The following is a 19,464-nucleotide window of genomic DNA, read 5'->3' on the forward strand; positions in this document are numbered from 1 at the left end:
GGTTCTTTATTCCCCGAAAGCAGGAAGGAACTTTTCCAAGTGCGCGGCAGAAATTGCGAACGTCCGTATAAGCACGCGTCGCATTTCCTGGATTCGCCTACGTGTGCCTGTGCCGAATGGTCTGTATCACATGTTATTTTATGAACACTAAGGGCGCATCGTTTTGAAGTAAAAAACGTAGAAGGCTGATGCGGGAATTTGAGTAGGAAGATGTTCCCCTCACGAGCCCATATTCTCCATGCCTTTCAAGCTTGGTGGCCTGTTTTCTGAAAAATGTTAATGTATTCGTGTGTTAGCGAAAATCAATGGGGGGGGGGGGGGGATAAACTTCGACGAGCAGTTTTTCTCAAAGTCTGTAAAGCGTGCTTTGCCGCACATATTATTATTGTGCAACAAAGCAAACTTTACAGTTTGTGCAGCTGTTTTTCCATACATACATACATGCATACATACATACATACATACATACATACATACATACATACATACATACATACATACATACATACATACATACATACATACACGTAGATAGATGAGAAAAAAATACCAGAGGGTGTTTAACTAGTCTGGTGGACTTCTGCCCACGTGGATAGCATAACAAAGGAGTCAAAGGAAGAGGGACAGAGAAGACAAGAATTGAGATGAAACACGCAGCATAAAGGCACCTCACTCACTCACTCACTCACTCACTCACTCACTCACTCACTCACTCACTCACTCACTCACTCACTCACTCACTCACTCACTCACTCACTCACTCACTCACTCACTCACTCACTCACTCACTCACTCACTCACTCACTCACTCACTCACTCACTCACTCACTCACTCACTCACTCACTCACTCACTCACTCACTCACTCACTCACTCACTCACTCACTCACTCACTCACTCACTCACTCACTCACTCACTCACTCACTCACTCACTCACTCACTCACTCACTCACTCACTCACTCACTCACTCACTCACTCACTCACTCACTCACTCACTCACTCACTCACTCACTAAAGAAGGCAGGCAGGCCAACGGAGACTACTGACTTTGCATATCGGAAAAATACCGCAACCCTCAAGACACGCAAAAGAACGCCTATGGTGCCCGTGCCTTTTGCTTACTTTTTATTTTTCGTCGTATTGACCTGTGTTCATACTACCATGCTCTCCCGACCATCACGTGTGCGTGCTCGTTCTGCGTGCGTTTACTGAGGGATACAACACACTCCCAATATGCAGGCGGCACCCGCAGCCATCAATTCTAAGATGATGACTTCTGTGTCAGTGCATGGCCCAATGTGGAGATAAAGCTAAGGCATACGCGTGCCCTATACTTGTGGTTCCCTGATCTCAATGTCCTGTGAAGAGAAGACTAAACGCTTATACGACGACGCATGCGCTGAGCTGCTGCTCTGATATGCGGGCGCCAGCATGCATGCAAGCACGTTTGCGGTCGAGTGAACTCATCGTAATCATACAGTACCGGCAGAGAATCATACAGCACCAGCTTAATTCTTCAGAATTCAGGTACCGAACGCACACAGACTAAAGAGCACTAAGTGGATGTAGTAGCGCGTCCTCACTCATTTTTATGTTCGGCATTTGCGTAAGGTGCAAACGAACAAAAAATACAGGCAACTTTCTTCCTCTAAACTTAAGAAATTATACTTCCAATTATACTTCCATCCTTTCTTAGGGCTAACAATGAACAATGTTGAAGTATATATATATATATATATATATATATATATATATATATATATATATATATATATATATATATATATATATATATATATATATATATATATATATATATATATATATATACTCAGCCTTGCTCTCCTCAGCGTACGGTGACGTTGCTTCGCAATGAGTTCAAATATTGTTTTATGATAATTTTTCAGTATGCTGACGCGTAGCCGGGACTTCATTCACTGTTTTTTTGTTTACTGCAGAACTCTTAAGCACGAATGTTACTGCAGAAGTGTACTCCTATTTTTATAACCTGTGTGCCGAAGAGTGTCACCATATTATCCGGACGATGCCGGCTACATCTCCTTAACTAAACGAGCCATAACAAGGTGAAACCGCCTTGAACAAGCGAAGAGAAGCTTTTAACACCGGGTTCCACCAAGACTTCACTGACGTATTTCCGTCACGGATACGACGTTGTAAAATGTACACAAACAGATGATAAAAAAACTAGAAGAAAAAGTTCCGTTGCTGGGAATCGAACCCACGGCTCCTCGCTCCACAGCGCGTGGCGAGAAACGACTTGGCCACAGAGCGCACGTTCTGCAGCACACTAACTGCGAGGTATTTATATACACCAGTTGCCGCTAGCAGTACTCACAGCCCGGTGGCCCTTCAGCGTGTTCTTGTTATCACCAGCGAGACGGCGCGAAGGGCGCGCTTTAAAGGTCGTCGCCCCACTCGTTGCGATGCGCGCGCGCCGCCTATCTGTACCACCAGTACTTTGCCCTACAAGGCGTGGTCGCACGTGCGCTTACCTCGTGGTTTGTATGTCTTGTGCGTTCACCGCAAAAATTGCGTTGAAGTTACAGAGCGCACGAAGGTCACCTGGCTCGCTGCAGCAGCTGCGTTCGCGAAAGCAGCACGCTGCTCAAACACAAACAAGTAATAACTGTGACAGTTGTTAGTTCGCGCTCGTCCTGAGTATACTTGCGGGTTTGTTTTGTGCCCCTTTCATGTGTTCGACGGTGCTATAGCTGCAAACACCAATAGACACTGTACAAGCTCTCATATATAAATGCACAATAAACACTCAGCTACCTCTTTGAAGACGCGTTTCACTTTCGGGTTATACTGATTCCTATGACGGTGGTATCAGTCATGTTTTTTTAAATAGAAATAGACACACCACTTGAAACAAATATTGCAAAAGGACGAATTTGCTTATACAACGAACTATGCGTTGTAGATAAAAATGTTCCTTTATTTCTATAAATCAAAGCCACAATGCTGTAGTTGCGAAGCGGTCATCATCCAACAGAGCTATACGAGCAACAAAACAAAATAAAGTGTAAGTTCAGTTAATAAAATCTCGCTCTTTTCCAGCAAGCTTTCTAACCTCCGCTACCGCCTTAGTGCAAGTCACAAATTTTAATACCAAGCTGAACTGTTAGCATGACCGGTGAAAATTCCGGCCACGTCGCAGGTCCGAGGCATTTCGTAGAAGACTACGCGTGATAAAAAACGAAGCTTACTGAGGGAAACCAACTAAGAAACAAGTAGACGGTTGCAGCAGAGAGAATAAACTCGAGCGCTCAGCGCCCCCTTTTGTTTTCCAAGCGGCTTATCTCTCAACGTTTATTGAAGAAGAGGGCGTGTTTACTTTAAGGCAAACACACCATAGGCGTGGTGTGCTTAGTCTTTCAGGAGTTCCGTCGTGCGCTGAAAAAGGGGACTCCAAAGCAGCTTTTCCTAGCGTTCATTCATGTAACTGTAAACAAAGTCCACAAAACATCCTCCAACTTCATTCTTTGCGGAGAGAAAGAAAACAAGCGCGTAAACATTGGCAACACTTCCATCGGTTGACCAAGGATTGACATAAATGATTGTATACAATTTTTAGACCTATAACGATCTGCATGATGGCACCACGAGCATTTGACCCCTTTGCCTAGACAGCTCGCTGGACGACTCTCATAATACAGGATTGTTCAGCTAATATAATGTAAGTTGTTGCAACGTGTTTTTTGCAGAACGAGTGGAGCTGAACAATGTCACTTTGAGATCTCTCGTTTAAAGCCATCGCTTACAACTGGGGCTAAGTACTTTAGAAGCTACAAATCTTGCTGCCGAAAGTGACACAACTTACAAAGTCTGGTTAGTTCAGCATTGGTTGCTAGAGCTTCTGAATAACATCCACACCAAAGACATCGTGCATTAAAAGTAATGTTTGACATTGTATATTATGTGCACATCACTTTATCTCGCGCACGCAGTGTTGTTTCAGTTGGCGTACAACCACATTAGTTTACCTGGAAGTTAACGAACGTGCGCATGATGTGACAAATCGTGTGCGTAAACCCGGCAGGGTGTTTCTTGCGTCCTTATTCAGGAAGCATTGTGAATAAACATGTAACAGTATTGTCGCAGTACCGGCCATAATTATACGGGACAAAGGACTAGCATGCAGTACAAAAGACGCCAATTGTGGTTTCCCGTGAGACCAAACAACTGCGATTCCTTTTCAATTCGGCCTAAAAGTATTCAAGGCACGGTTTGAAGAGAGTTCTCACTTTACGAAAACGCCCGACCGACCGACCGGTTGCAGATACACAAAGGCCGCACGATGCATCACGTGCAATGAAGTATCTTCAACGAAACAGATCTACAGTACGGGTCCATTAAAGGTTGCGGAGCCACGCAGATTGTGACGCAATCTCTTATGCGCGACAATTTTTAATGCAGTCATTCATTACCTACTGCGTTCAATAGACTGCACACTAATAGAGAGATGTTGCAGAGCGGTACGCCCTGCCAGAAATCTGTAGAAAGGACGTGCTTGTACTGTTTGGGTTACCAGCCACGGTGGCCTTGTGGTTATGGTGCTGGACTGTTGACGCAAAGGTCGCGGGATCAAATCCCGTCCGTGGCGGCAGCGTTTTGATGGAGGCAAAACGCTAGAGGCCCTTGTACATAGATTTCGGTGCATGTTAAAGAAGCCAAGGTGGTCGAAATCTACCGAGCCTTCCACTACGGCGTCTCTCATAATCATATACAATGATTAAGTACTATATCGCGGTTTTGGCGCTTAAACCCCACACGATTATTATTATGCTCTTGGGGTTAAAATCAACGGCGCTAAATCAGTGATCGAGTCCCCAAGAACTTATGATCGATCGTTAGAGAGCACCATCAAGAGATGCCATCTCATCGTGTGCAAGTTAATCGCAAATTCTATTCAGCTAACGGCTGAATCTTCTCACTCTGCGTGGAAGAGACCCACACCTTGTGTTCGGTGGTATGCACTAGCGTCTAGAGCTGACGTTTTTAAATAATATTATGATTATTGCTTTATAAAATTGGCAATTGACGGCAAGAAAAGGAACAGATATATTTCGCTGGCAACTGCCACAGCGAAGGTTTCAACGTGAGTCTATATTTTACGAAGGAAGGCTTGCAAAGTAGAAAGTGAAATGCGAAATAGGAAAAGGAAGGAAAGAAAGCATGGATGTGATTTCGTTTTGGCAATGCATCGTAAACAAGAACCCATTTCGTTGAATTGTGAGATCATTGAATCATTTGCCAGAATAACATTCAGCTCACACACACGTATCTTCCTCTCTGCAAATAAATTTGATCTTTCATTTTCTTTGAAACAATACAAACTTAAATATATTAAGCAAAATAAATAAATTTGCTTTTGTCCAACATGACATCAGAACTTCTATTGCTGTACATTATGAAGGGATGGAAAGATTACCGTAACTAATCTGTTACGTCCAATGTTTATTTTTATTTCAATACAAATTTTATATTTATTATGCTTATTTTATTTTTACATTCAGACCTCGGAGTTGTTACTAGTTACTTAAAGGCACAAAACTTACAGAAAGGGAGTAGGTTAAGTTAGGTTACGTTGGGCAATAATCGAACACCTGCTGTGCTACGCTTTGAGGGGGCGTAGCTTGTGGCTTACGAGCCTATATGTTCATGACGTTAATCTTCATGGCTTAGAGATGTTACTAATTAATCAGTTTCGTTGTTGTTTCAATAAACGAACTTTGTATTACAGTTATTGTTGTGAACGTCTTTTAAGCTCAGAAATGAAATGAATGTGTTGCTTACCATTCACATAAATCTTTGAAAACTTAGAATGACCGTGACAAAACGTGCTAGAATGATTTTCAAACATGATAACGTTGTTTTTATTTTTTAATTATCTAGTAATATCTAATCTCACGTGGTGTTGCGCATATCCTGCTTCAAGGTTCTTTTCTGCGCCTGTCTTCGTCGTTGGTTGGTTGGTTGGTTGGTTGAAAAACTTTATTTGGGTCCTGCAAGGCGCGCGTCAGTGTGTCACTCTAAAAATTCAGGTGATTCTTTTTACAAGTATTAAATTACGCATCTAACAAGACTAATCGCATGTAAGTGTATCAATAAATAACTGACTCGCCATCCCGCCCTAACGAAAGTGGATGTCGAGCGAAGCTGTTGAAAAGAGCCATTACAACTGCTGGGGGAAGTAGGAAATGTTTTGTTGCATTCGAGCAATATAGTGACGATCGCTTTGTGATCGCTCTGGTACACAGTGACGATTTTAGCGACCACCTTCGCTACATTCGTGGCCAAGACCAAATGTAAACACGATCTGTACCGCTTGGTTGGTTGGTAGATTGTCATCATTGTCTGACAAACAGCAGCAACCAGTGCTTCCTGTCTGGTTCCGCGATGTCAACATTAATGCCGCCGACTATAACTGCTGCTGTTATATATATATATATATATATATATATATATATATATATATATATATATATATATATATATATATATATATATATATATATATATATATATATATATATATATATAGGATGGTTATTTTGTATATGGCATTCTAGCGACGTCACCCCTTCCCTCCACGTCGCCAGCGGCAGTAGGCGAGCTGGGCTGAACGGAGAAGGTAGTGTATAATGCGATCATCACAAAAGCTAGAATTGTCCACACAGACAATGCGTCAGTGACATCTCGTGGGCAGTAAGAATGACGCTTTTAATCAAGCGGTCACTATAATACACGAATTGTGAAACGCAATGCAACTGTCAAAATAACCCGTACAGAGGCCCGTCTCTAGGAACATGCAAGCAAACGCCGATGGCTGGGTGCCTGATTGTATAAAGAGCAAGACGCATGCATATCAATATACGCATTCACTTTTGTAATAACGAAAAATTTTCGCTGAACAATACAGGATCCTAAAAGTGCTCTTCAGCTCCCATTGTGCGCGATTTCATTAAAGAGAAGTTGCTTTCCTGCAGCTCGAGAAAGTTTGAAGCGCAGAAAAATTGATCTAAAAAGAAAAGGTGTACCATTTACCGGCGAATTATGGAATTTTAATGCGGAATCTGATTCGGAAGAATTGATCGCTCGTAGAACAGGGCTGCAAGGCTTTGTTGCGAAGGTTGGCCCGGTGGTTATTTTTTTTTAATAGCGAATTTATGTTCGCCGCCCATAAAGTGTGCGCAAAGGCGGAAGCGAGGTAGTTGGTGCCTGCGATTAATGCATTTTAAACTGCGGAGGACTCTTAAAAAAATTACGGCGTCTGATTAATGACCCGAAAACGCGCGTTCTCCGAAGTTTTTACAATGGCGAGAGGCGACGTGATGCAAGAGCCCTGTACTATGAATTTATTGCTTGTAGAAGTATAAGCGTGTTTGTAAGGAACAAATGTTTTGCAGTGATTGCAAACAAGGAAAATACTTGAATAAAAAGTTGATGTAGCCGCACGCCAGAACAAAGCAAGGTAAAAAAATGAAGAGAAGCAAAGCTAAATTGAATATGGAACTTGGCAGGCCTTCTCGGTGTCGAAGTTGTGCTTTTGGAGAAATTAAAAAATGTGCGCGAGCGTTACATCGAAAAAAACAACAACATAAACTTGTTTCTGATATTCTTATCTTTCTGTTTGTATTTTTGCCTATTCCTCCTTGTAATGCGCTTGACCTTGAGTGTAAATAAATAAATAAATGAATTGAAACTTTGATCTTTTCTCCTGTTCAACTGCTATTACCATACGCCTATATGTTGTAAAACCTTGGATGGCTCTTGAGCTTCGCCTTCAAGAGTAGAACGCGATAGCGTAATCGGGCCCCGTGCGCATCGCCTTCAACAACGCCGCAAGGAAAGGAACGTCTGTACGCGCAACATTGGCCGTTTCAAACTATCCTAGAATGTATACTGGATGTACAGTTTCTAAGTGCCCGCCAATACGCCACAAATCTTCCTTTTGCAAATTTGCGAAGTACCCTCTGCTCATCCGTGAGGCGCAGCTGTGTTAATAGGTGGGCAGCTATAAACCACCCACTCGTTGCGAAATTCACTTGTTTTGACGCTTGGTGCGATTGTACGATTCTGCCACGCAATATTACATGCGTTAATCAGACTCCACCGACTACATGTCATTCTTACAGCTTTTTTTAAAAGCGAAGGTGTTAAAGCCGGCCGTAAAAGGTGTGTACCAATGTGTACAAAATCTATCATCATTATGAACGGGTATGTGCCAGAGAAATTGGGCTGGTCTCACTACTCACCGCTAGTCCACTAAAAATAAAAAAGGCAACAGACGCGCGACAAAGGCCAATTGAGATTTCTAGACAGACGTAACTAGTAATTGAGAAAAGCTTTAATAAAGCGTCGGGATTAACCTAGTGACAAACACCGTGGCCGCACGTTTCAGCTTCGCTGAAGCATCTGTACGAAGTGCTTGAGCTGTACTTACAAGGAGAGAATACTAGGGAACCGGAGAGGCAAAAACGGCTGAGGGAAGACGCCGAAACGATGGAAGCCCTACGCGAACGACGACGCGCACGTAGATCTATGGGCGGTGCGAACGCTCGGTTTCAGCGCGAGTTTCTGTCTACGGAGTTTGTACATCCGTGTCGTGTCTGTGACTGTCTGTGGTTTAAGTTGAACCTCTCTGCGTTGAGAAGCAACCTAGAAACAACCTACAAGCAACCAAGGAACAACCTAGCATCACCTATAGCTAAAGCATAGCAACGACCTAGAAGCAACCACATTAGACTTCGGAATCGTCCGGCTTCGATGTTTCAAGCCTTGCGCGACTTGGTGCAAGCTTCGAAATTGTTTTACGAAGCAGTTTCAAGCACGGGCGTGCCTCTGTGGTAGAACACCTGCTTGCTACGCAGAAGTCCTGGGTTCGATTCTCACGAGGCCAAACATTTTTATTAATTATTTATTTGCATCTATCTCGAATTTTTGCTCACAGACAACGATGGCTTTTCGCTCACAACCAACGACGCCGACACCGACAGCGGAATTTCTGCGAAACGAGCTCTTTAACGCTATTGCGTTAAAATATTCGAATGCAAGCACTCGTGAGTTCTTGAGAAATATTAGGATGACTTGTTTATATATGCGTGTCAGAGCATTTGTAATTATGTAGACGCCGATTAATCGGAAGGTACACTACATGACAGCCGGGATTCCCGAAGTTATTAGCCAAGTAGAAATAACACAAGAAAGGAAGAAAATATTAAAAAAACGTTATACAACAATGATGTCATAACATCAAGAATTTGCTACGGCGTCCAGCATTAAAAGCAGTCTAATAACTAAATACTCGTCACTAATCAAACAGGAGTGAAATACTGCGTTCAGTTCATTGCACATATTACGATATAAGACCAAATCGTCCGCAGTCAGCGTATATACCCATTGTTACAATAGAAGGTAGTTTTATTTAAGTTACCATTGCATAATAGATAGAATTTTTTCGTAATAGGTAGAATAGGTAAAAAGGCATGTTACACACACCTTCTTTTTGTAATACAAAGAAAAAGAAAAGAGCGCTACGTAATTTCCAGGTCTGGCGGTTCTACACAGCCAGACCTCGGGGTGGGTGTCCTCCCAATTTACTAGAAACTTTGTATACAGAGCACCTGGCGCGAAGCGCGCTTGTTCCTATTTCACCAACAGGTACACGGCGGCCGCCATTCTCTGCATTCCACAGCAGCGGCGGATGCTCGACCACTTTACCAAAGAGGCCACCTTTTGAGATGAGTACTCATAAACCACTGTGCGACAGCTCGGAATACTCCTCCTCAAATTAGTTTAAAAAACGGTGGTTTTCCAGTCGGCGCTGGAAATAGAACATAATTTCCCACCCCCCTCATATCTCGCATCGTGAAGCACACAAGGGACAATCTCAAAACTGCGCTGACCAGCTCAGAGCCGCGGGAGCAGTGTCGGCTGATCCAGCGGGCACGTGGTGTGGCGTGAGCCAATAGGGCCCTGAACTAAGGGCTCCATCCAACGAGGATTATCCTTGAGGCCTGCACAAATAAAAGTTTTCTCTCTCTCTCGAAACACTACTCTCATATGAGGTCCGGTATCTCGATCAAAGTCTTTCCAGAAAAGGAACAAGCCCTTGAAGAAACCTTCCCAAATTGTCAGAGTACTCACACGTTTGCGCGTTAGATGCTTCGCGTGGAAGAAAAAGGATAAATATGCGAATAACGGGAGCACGCGAAAGAACGGGTGGTGTGGGCCCTGCCACTCTGTTTCTAGCCTGGCGAGACGTGACGCCCAAGAATCGCGGCAAGAGGTTTTCCCAGCCGCAAGACGAATGTTTCGGCGGGAACCTTGTGGGCGGGATTTCTCAAGTAACGGCGCCTCGGCTGCTCTGCGTTGGCGGGAGTGGAAGAGAGGCAGAGCAGCCGACGCCGGCGCAACGAGGATAGCTCACTCGTCCAGCGAGGCGCACGTCTGGCGCTCGGGACCATTCTTCTTCGGGCCAACACGAGCCCCGGGTCGGTACACGGCGTTTACCGCGTTCCGAAGGTCTTGCCTTTCTGCTTTGCTTCTCCCACCACGATTGCCGTATCTCCTACGAGAATCGATGAACCCGGCTCGGCAGAGCGATGGCGGCGAGGGCTGCAATACGCGGCCAGTTCGCACGATCACACACGGCCGTTTTGCGAGTGGCAGAGAGAAGTGAGTCCAGTCCATGGAAGAATGCAGAGATGCAGGCGGCTTCCGTACCCCGCTGGCCGCCGCAGATCTACAGCTAGGAGTGGACGAAGGAAACACAACCCACGCAGAGGCGCAGGGATGAAAGACGAAACCACCGTCAAACCAAGAACAACGCTGACTTCTAGCGTACATTGCATCCACCGCTCGTTGTCATGCGCGCTGTTCGAGCACGATAGGAATAAAGTTAGAGGTGGGCTGTCACTTTGCCGAGGAGCTGCGTGTTTCCATTTTTTTTTTTCTTCTGTGTAGCTCGCCGGACACAAACGCAGAAACAAGGGCGCAGGCTTAAGAAGAGGTGGCAGCCGAGTGAGCGACCGCCGCTAATGGTCCGGCTCGGTCTCACTCGATTAGATTAACTCCCGGCGGCCATTGGAGCTGCTCAATAACTCAATTCCTACTTTGTGAGAGGCGCTTGCTCTTCTAGCACGGCCACCCAGGCCCCGTCTGTCTGTTGTGGATGCGGCAGCGACAACCATGCGCCGCCAGAATCCCATAGTGGTCACGACACTTTGTCTCCTCCAGAAACCCGCTGCCGTACGTCGCGGTCATTTTCTTATTTTATTTTATTTATTTTTTTTTTAGTCTTCGGGCATTCGCAAAGTGCGCCACACAATCGAGACAGCGACTGGCTGTTTGGCGCGACGGACAAGATTGCTACTTTGGTATGTCTGCCTTTGTCATTTTCTTGTTTATCGGTGCCGTCTCTCCTTGCTCTTTCTTACACGTCGGCTTGCGTGCAGACAAAAACCATGGTAAGAAAAAAACGCCAAACTTTCCGTGGTAAGGAGTCGGGTTAATGAGGAGGGAGGAGGCTTCCGGACATCGGAGAACTCGTTGATTTTGTTGTTGTAGCTGATAGATTAAATCGTATTTTCTAAGTTGACAAAGATATTAGCTCCCTCTTTCTTTGAGTGAAATTGTAGAAACATTACCGTTCATTTATGCTCCTATTTTAGTGGCAGTATAGTGTTTCTTCGCAAACCTCGCTGTTTCTTTACAATTTATTGGCCTTGTTGACACCCATGGTAATTTGGCAACGTTAAGCATGCATTCCACGTGACTTTTTTCGCTTGCACACCATCCTTTGCCCGGTGCAAATCAGTGGTGATAACGATATCAACTCCATCTGGTAAACATCTTATATGTACACGCTATTTCTGAAGTCTGTTCTCGGCGTAAAAGCAACGCAATGCAATACAAGCTTCGGAAAGTGGACATAGGAGCTGGTGCTTAGAAATTAAGCTGTTTGGGTCGCATGCGTTGAAATCTAAGTAAACCACAGCTTTAGTGAAGTGGTTAAGAAAATATCGTGCGACTAACCGCGATGTGTGAAATGATAAACTCATTTGGAATGTGTATAATGACTATAAAAACGGTTAATTTTAAGCACGTAAGACAAGCCTAAAGGACCCTGCGCGCGATAACCTTCTGTAATTTAGGCGTGAATGTTAGCCATTTGCCTACGTAACAAACACCCCAACGAGCTAAATTGACAAATCAATGCGGAGAATATTTGAACTGCAGATGGCTGCAATAATCAGCGTACGTTTTACGGTGTAGATCGACGTCATGTTGACCCTTTTCCAGTGCGTTGGAACCCAAAATATTTGCTTATTGCGTGTATGCCTTGGCTGTTTGTGATTGGAAGCCAATCGGTAAGATACGCCGGTCTATTTAGCAAATTAGACGCCTGGATTTTAATGTGCACAAGAAAAAGTTTTTTTGCTCCTACCTTGCAAAGTGAGATCAACAGAGAGAAAGAGAGGAGGAAAAAAGGGGAAAGGTAAACCAAACTAGAACTTGTTTTTTTTTACCTTGTAGTGCATACCGATAACTGCTGTGCTGGCAACGCATACGCTTCCTGTACCGTTCCCATCTGCGTAGTCAGGCGCTCGTGGTAAGGCTCGCTACTGAAAGGCAGTCAAGAAGCTCCGGCTAGGAATTTTCGATTGCCCATCCAATAAGCTAGGCTAGCAAGACAAACAGCAAGCAAGCATGCGAGAATGAATGAACGAAAGAAATGAACCGCAAGTCCACAAATAAAGAACAACATTACATTTTATTTAGTGAAAGCGTGCCGAATTTTGCTGTCGGAACTCTTTCCTAACGCGCGGGCGGACTATAAAAACAGTTCTGCGATAAAAAGAAAATGCAAGCAGCCTGCTCACTACTTCGTTGCGAATTCCTGTAAAAGCCGAAGAAGACATCGAACACCTGCTGTGCCACTGCCCTCGTTTTTCCTCGGAACGACAAGTACTGTCCAACGCACTGCGGCGACTGGATGATAGGCCAATTTCCGTGCAGGTGCTACTACAGCACCGTCCACATCTCTCGGCGGCCCACAAGGCAGTGAAAGCACTCTTGTGTTTTTTGAGAACGACGGGCTTATGCGAACGCCTCTGACTTGTGGTGCAATCCCGCACGCTGTAGTGAATGGACTGCATCTCTTCTCTCTCTCTCTCTTTTATTTTTCTCTTTCCTCCCTTCTATTTCTCGTCTTTCTATTCCCCTTCCCCGACCCCCCAGTGTAGGGTAGCCAACCGGAAGTGTTTCTGGTTAACCTCCCTGCCTTCTCCTTTTTCTGTTTCCTTCCTTCCTGTAAAAGCCCACGTTGGAGTTGTGTATGGAAAGCTGCTCTGTGCAAACAAGTACGTGAATAAAGAAGCCAGTTATGCGAGGCCATTTCCACATATTGCAGTGCTTGGGAGTCATAATCAGTTCACGGTGCGAACATAAGTAAATTTACAACATCGACAACGGCCAAGCGTGCGTACGGTGCGAGAATGACAATATTTACCGGCAAGGAGCTAAGGAGATGAAATAAATAAAACGGTATTTAAACAACGGTTTTTAAAGAATCAAAAGAAGACACGATCCTCTCGACACAGGCAAAGTCGCATCCATCAGCGTATAAAAGCGCGTTCTATCCAGGCGTTAAAGGCAGCCAGTGGAGAGCGACAGCAATGACGAGAAGCACTTTAAGTGCCCGACCAGGACAGACCGAGGCTGCCTTCAATCTTGTTACGAGGCGCGCTCAGAAGCACTCGCGCGAAACGCTCTCGGGGGCGTGAACGCCAGAATGAGTGCTCCCAGTGCTGGGCAACGACGCAACACGAACATGATGTGCGGCGGCGGCGGCGGTGCGCTGAGAGAAAGAGAGAAAAGAGCGAAGCCCATGTATCTATGGCTGCTGCACTTTCTTTTTCTCCTAAGCGTACTACTACGTTCTTCGAGCACATGCATTATGAAAGACGAGTGCTCGCACAGGGAAGGCGCGAAACGAATACTAAATGTGCGATTCGTCGTGCGCAGCGGTTGGTCCGCCGCTTCTGACGTCTTCAGACGCCCACAGTGGACGGCGTTGCAACGATGGAAGGGCAGGAGCGTACAGACGCACGACAGGAAAGGAAGATGAAAAGATTAAAGAGCCGTGCACATCGAGATTGGCGATAAGTATTATCTAGTTCAGTTTTTTAATCCTGTTAAGAAATAGTATGTAGTACATTAAAAGAGTAGGAGTTGAACAGTAAAAAGAAAAAGTGTCAATGCTTCAACCAAAAGTTTTTTTATCGGTTAACAACTAGAAAAGTATGACGAAAGAATATGTATCTCGCTTTCTCATCTATTGTCATAATATCTAAATTTGCGAAGATGAGGTTCACTAAAGAAGCCCGGGTGCAAAGACAAGAAAACTTATTTTTTTATAGTTCGCAAGAAGGTCTTGGGTTTCTAGTCCTTATAGTACTGTAAGAAACACCGAGTATTACATTCTTCGGAAAAATGAAATTGTATAATAATTATGCCTTTTTTTACTTTCTTTTGTCTTCCTTCGCATATATTTTATTTGACCACTGCTTTCAAAATCCAGCAGATGACGCGTCTTGGTGCATTAAAATTCATGGTGGATAATTTCTTAATATAACGCTAATACGTTTCCATCCCACTACCCTGTCATACAGCGAGGTTGTTGCTTGTGTACCCATCTTTTATGCGTGCGTTTTGAAAGCGCTCGCGATGATTTATTATTCTCGACGTGCATTGTATTACTACGAAAATTGAAAGACGGTTGAATGAACAAAAAAAAAATCTTAAAAAGCCTCAGTGAAGGAAGGCTTCGTAATGAATATCCAAATGGGAAAGACGTCAGAGAAGGAACGCAGTAAATTATTAATAGCCGGCCGGCCGCTTCGCTATACAAATCATTTGTATCCAGACCAATTGCTTAAGCGACTGGCCACCAACTTTATTTTCTTGATGCGCGATATAAGACAATATATTACTGAAATAAATTCAGTCAGCGCTGTCATTGAGGATTGTTTTTGGTTATTTTATTGCGAGAAATATTTTTTCTCGGCGTTTTAATAAATCATGAACAAGAAACTGAATGCGGTTAAAAAAGCAAATTTAACAATATATATATGTATATATATATATATATATATATATATATATATATATATATATATATATATATATATATATATATATATATATATATATATATATATAATTTTTGTTTCTTTTTTATCCTAAGAACGATGTGAAAAGGGATAGCCGCCACTAAGCAATTGTGACAACTCCTTCATTTATTTTCTATTTCATTAAAAAACAATTTCCCATGCATATGCTTTGGTCATTTCTACACATATAATAACTATCGGGGTGTTGCGTCCAAAAACCACGATAGGATAACGAGGGACACCGTAGTCGAAGGCTCCGAAAATTTTGGCGATCTGCAGTTCTTTAATGTGCGCCTTTATCTAAGTACACGGGCCTGTAGCATTTCACCTCCATCGCCATGCGGTTGCCGCGGCCGGGATTTGATCCCCCGACCTTAATGTCAGTGCTCGAGCATCATAGCCACTATACCATCGTGGCGGCTTTCTGCACGAAAAGGCAAGATCGCCGACAGATTTCACTTGTGATAGGTAGCCCGATAGACGAGATCATTGCTAACCTTTCGCGATTACAGTGATTGCAAATGGGCGCTGTTCAACTCAAGAATGCCGAAGCTTGAGTATAAGTACATTTGTGACTAAATCCAAAGAATGCACTTAGCCGACCGAATTTAACTTCATCGATATTGTTCCCAGTTAGAATAGCAAAGTTTTTATGTATTCATGCTCCACGCGGCGTCACAGTTTCTCGATGATTTTTCCTTTACGCTGAATTTCATCAAGGCAATGTGAGACCATATGCTTTGAATTTGGGCCAAGGTAACGTTGCTGACATACACTAGGAATGTAGATGGACTCACAACCGCTAAATGGTATGTTAGCTTTTCATAGGTAATTGATTTTGATAACACAAGTGAAGGAAGGCTTGCTACGCGCACCGCAGAGCTGGCTAATTGAAACTGAAACATCTTAATTCAGAAAGAAATAAGTTATACGTATCTGACTCGGCAATAGAAAAATAAAAACAGCTCGCAGTAAAAAAGAAATGAAAAGAAAAATACACACCCGATAAATAGTGAAAAAAACTGGCTCGGCATAACTCACCGGACCACTCGTTTTACTATAAGCCTTAGCGCGCGCTATGCAGCGTGATGCATTGTCATTGGATGTAATGTAGATTTTCAGTTGCATAAATACTAATTTTGGAGTGATAGACATAGAAAATCATTATAAAAACATGGACAGGGTATCTCTAGAGAATGAGGAAGTAGGAATGAATCGTATGACTTACAGCAATTGTACGAATAATCCACCGTAGTCGGTTCCGAAAACCGTAATCCCGGCCACATGAAGTAGGCGCATACTTCATAGGCGCATAGTAGGCGGCATACTGGTCACAATAAACACATAAAGCTCAATCGGCAGATATGTCTGGCAGCATTGGTTCTTTCAAGCAATGAATGATGTGCGCCGTTGAAAAGATTGAGTGAAGCGGCGTCACCGTAATAATCGGTTGTTAGGCAAGTTCGCAACAGCGCGACAGAGACCACGGTCGCTAGCACACAATGTTACGCTAAATCCAGGATCACATTGAGATAAGATTAATCCGCGCACCGGGTGGAAGAGGCAAAGCCCGAAATCCCCACAACGGCGTCCGATCGCAGCTTGTCGTGGTCGACAGAAGCCGAAGAGCAAGCGAGAGTTAAGGGAAGGACCAGATAGGCCGTGCGTCGGTGTTTCCTACCTTCGCGAGCAGCCACTCGGGCTTCAAGCAGTGCAATGTTTCTCAGGCTGAGGACGCTTCATCGCGCGCAGCATAACACCAACGCAACACACCGAGCGCCCGACGCGGTCTGAGCCGCCGGGAGAGGAACCGGCGGGTCGGGGTCCTGCGAGCTTCGCCTTCGCTTCGCCAGGGGCGGCGCGCTCGCTCGCTTCGGACTCGGTAACGACGACGCGAGGAGTGTGGTTGCCGGGGCTAGTCGGTTCGTGACTCCACAAATAGTGGGGGGTCCTTAACGTTTACAAGACACTGTAGGTACTTTACAAAGCAAAGCGTGCTCCACTAACTTCCGCGTAAAGAAGGGAGAAAAAAGAACAAAAAAAAAAACGCATTAAAGAGCTCACCGAGAAAAGCTTAATAAACGAAGCAACGGATGTTACGCGCGTCATTTATGCGAAACATTATAAAGAAAGATCTCTGTAGTCTTACGCAAGATCCTTCAAGGTTTCTCAAGTTTTTCAACACACCTTTAAAAATAGAAAAAAAAATACCCGCAGAACCATTACTTGCTTACAAATTCCGCACAATAAGGTTACAATCTTAAGCTAAACCAAGAAGGCTATGATGTTTAATATTGATGAGGATAAAATGAGTACTTATTAATGATAAAATAAACCTTAGTTACGAAACCCGTAAATAATTTTCTGTCTTTTATATCTTAAGGTGTCACATGGCAATACAAAGATTGCACGAAAATGACAGCGCTCCTTGTTTGAAAATCAAGCGAGACTCGCACGTAACCGAGTCCCAAACTCCTGCCCCTTCAGGCACAGGGAGCTCTGCTGACGCGGACTCGCCGAGGAGGCGTGAACTCATTCGCGAAATTGTTCGCCCGATAGCAGCGTTTCCATCAGTGCCCTCACAGAATGCTTTCATTCACAATAATTCCACAGAATTCTAGCTGCAGTTTTTCTATGTGAGCTTGTGGTGGCTTATACCGCTTGCTTGAGCAAACGCGAGAGACATCTGTACAGTAAGGCTAAACGGCCGAGTACTACTTTGCCAACGCAATATTCGCGACAGACCGTTAGATAGATAGATAGATAGATAGATAGATAGATAGATAGATAGATAGATAGATAGATAGATAGATAGATAGATAGATAGATAGATAGATAGATAGATAGATAGATAGATAGATAGATAGATAGATAGATAGATAGATAGATAGATAGATAGATAGATAGATAGATAGATAGATAGATAGATAGATAGATAGATAGATAGATAGATAGATAGATAGATAGATAGATAGATAGATAGATAGATAGATAGATAGATAGATAGATAGATAGATAGCGCAAGCAAGAAATTTGCTCTTCAGAAAAGAGGCTATCGAAACAATGACCATATTTCAGACTTCGATATACACCAGCTATCTCACGTTAGGCATCTAATTCAAAGAGATAAAGGAAATAAAGAGCAAGATGCATATTAGAAACTAAAAAGTAAAACAGTAACAACGGATACAGTCATGTGTTAGGAAATAAAAAAAAATATCGTGCGTAGCGGTAAACACAAAAGAAACGAGACTGGGGGGGGGGGGGGTTATACCGGAGACCTCGCAACTCATGAGCAAAGCAAATATACGCTAGAAACTGGAACGCTGTTTTCACCTTTCTACCAAGTCATAATTTCATCAAAAAGTACGAAAGGCTGCCAGTAGATGAATTGTTCAAGGCCAATGTTGCTCTCTCTGCGACGTTTTACGGTGTTGTGTCGCATAGTTTAAATAAAATGGCAAACATATCTTTAGTACCTCCCAGGTGTCTCGGAACGCAGAAATTAAGGAGAAGACTTGTGGGCGACGACGACAACGGACAGAGGGTGAGTAGTACACACACACGTATCGTCGTCGCGCCTTGCACTTCACTATATGTAACCAACACGCCCAGTCAGCCATCCTTACAACTTGGTTTTGCATCTAGTGTAATATTAATAGGCTAAGCTTCTGTAGTTTTGCAGGATGACCAGAAAAAAAACCATCTGCAGATAAAAAAATGCCTTCCTTTGATGACAGCAAAATTGTCGAGACGCGTACCGGCTTGGAAATGATGCAAAAGAGACAGTTCTTCTTGCATCAGTATAAGACATAGCGAGTTCAGGCAATGTAAATTACGTAGCTTACACCGCACAGATTTTGTCCTGAGCAAAATTGGCGAAAGAGTAATAAAATGTCTTATACAGGCGCCTGCCGTCAGACGAATACAACCGAGAGCTAGCGATTCATCTCATATTTGTTGGACTGTTCTAGAATCCTACTTATTTAGTCGTGTGTCCGAGGATCTACGAGGGCCGATGCAATTGAATGTGCCGTGCGCTACTCAAGGAGCAATAACCGCTGAAACCCAGGGAGCGATGAGAAGGACGGAATAATTTATTGAGCAAACAGTGTCTGAGATAATTAATATGGAGTTCGCTGACCACATGCGCATTCTAAGGCAGACGTCAATAAATCGAATATCGCGCGTTTTCACCTCTCGCTACATTTATTTTGTTCTTTATTCTAGGATAATTTCTAGGAACAAAGCTGCTTTACT

The 19,464-nt window shown here is 43.7% G+C and overlaps 1 protein-coding gene across 1 annotated transcript in view; it reads right to left on the reverse strand.

Annotated features, from left to right (window-relative positions):
• Window positions 1-16,505, reverse strand: part of LOC119396932 (suppressor of lurcher protein 1) — a 113,373-nt gene extending 96,868 nt beyond the window's left edge. Inside the window, exon 1 of the mRNA XM_037664317.2 lies at window positions 16,433-16,505. The gene's annotated coding sequence lies outside the window, so the exon portion shown is untranslated. The remainder of the gene's footprint in view (window positions 1-16,432) is intronic.
• Window positions 16,506-19,464: the final 2,959 nt, after the last annotated feature.

The sequence above is a fragment of the Rhipicephalus sanguineus genome, chromosome 6, assembly GCF_013339695.2.
Source record: "Rhipicephalus sanguineus isolate Rsan-2018 chromosome 6, BIME_Rsan_1.4, whole genome shotgun sequence".
Lineage (NCBI taxonomy): Eukaryota > Metazoa > Arthropoda > Arachnida > Ixodida > Ixodidae > Rhipicephalus > Rhipicephalus sanguineus.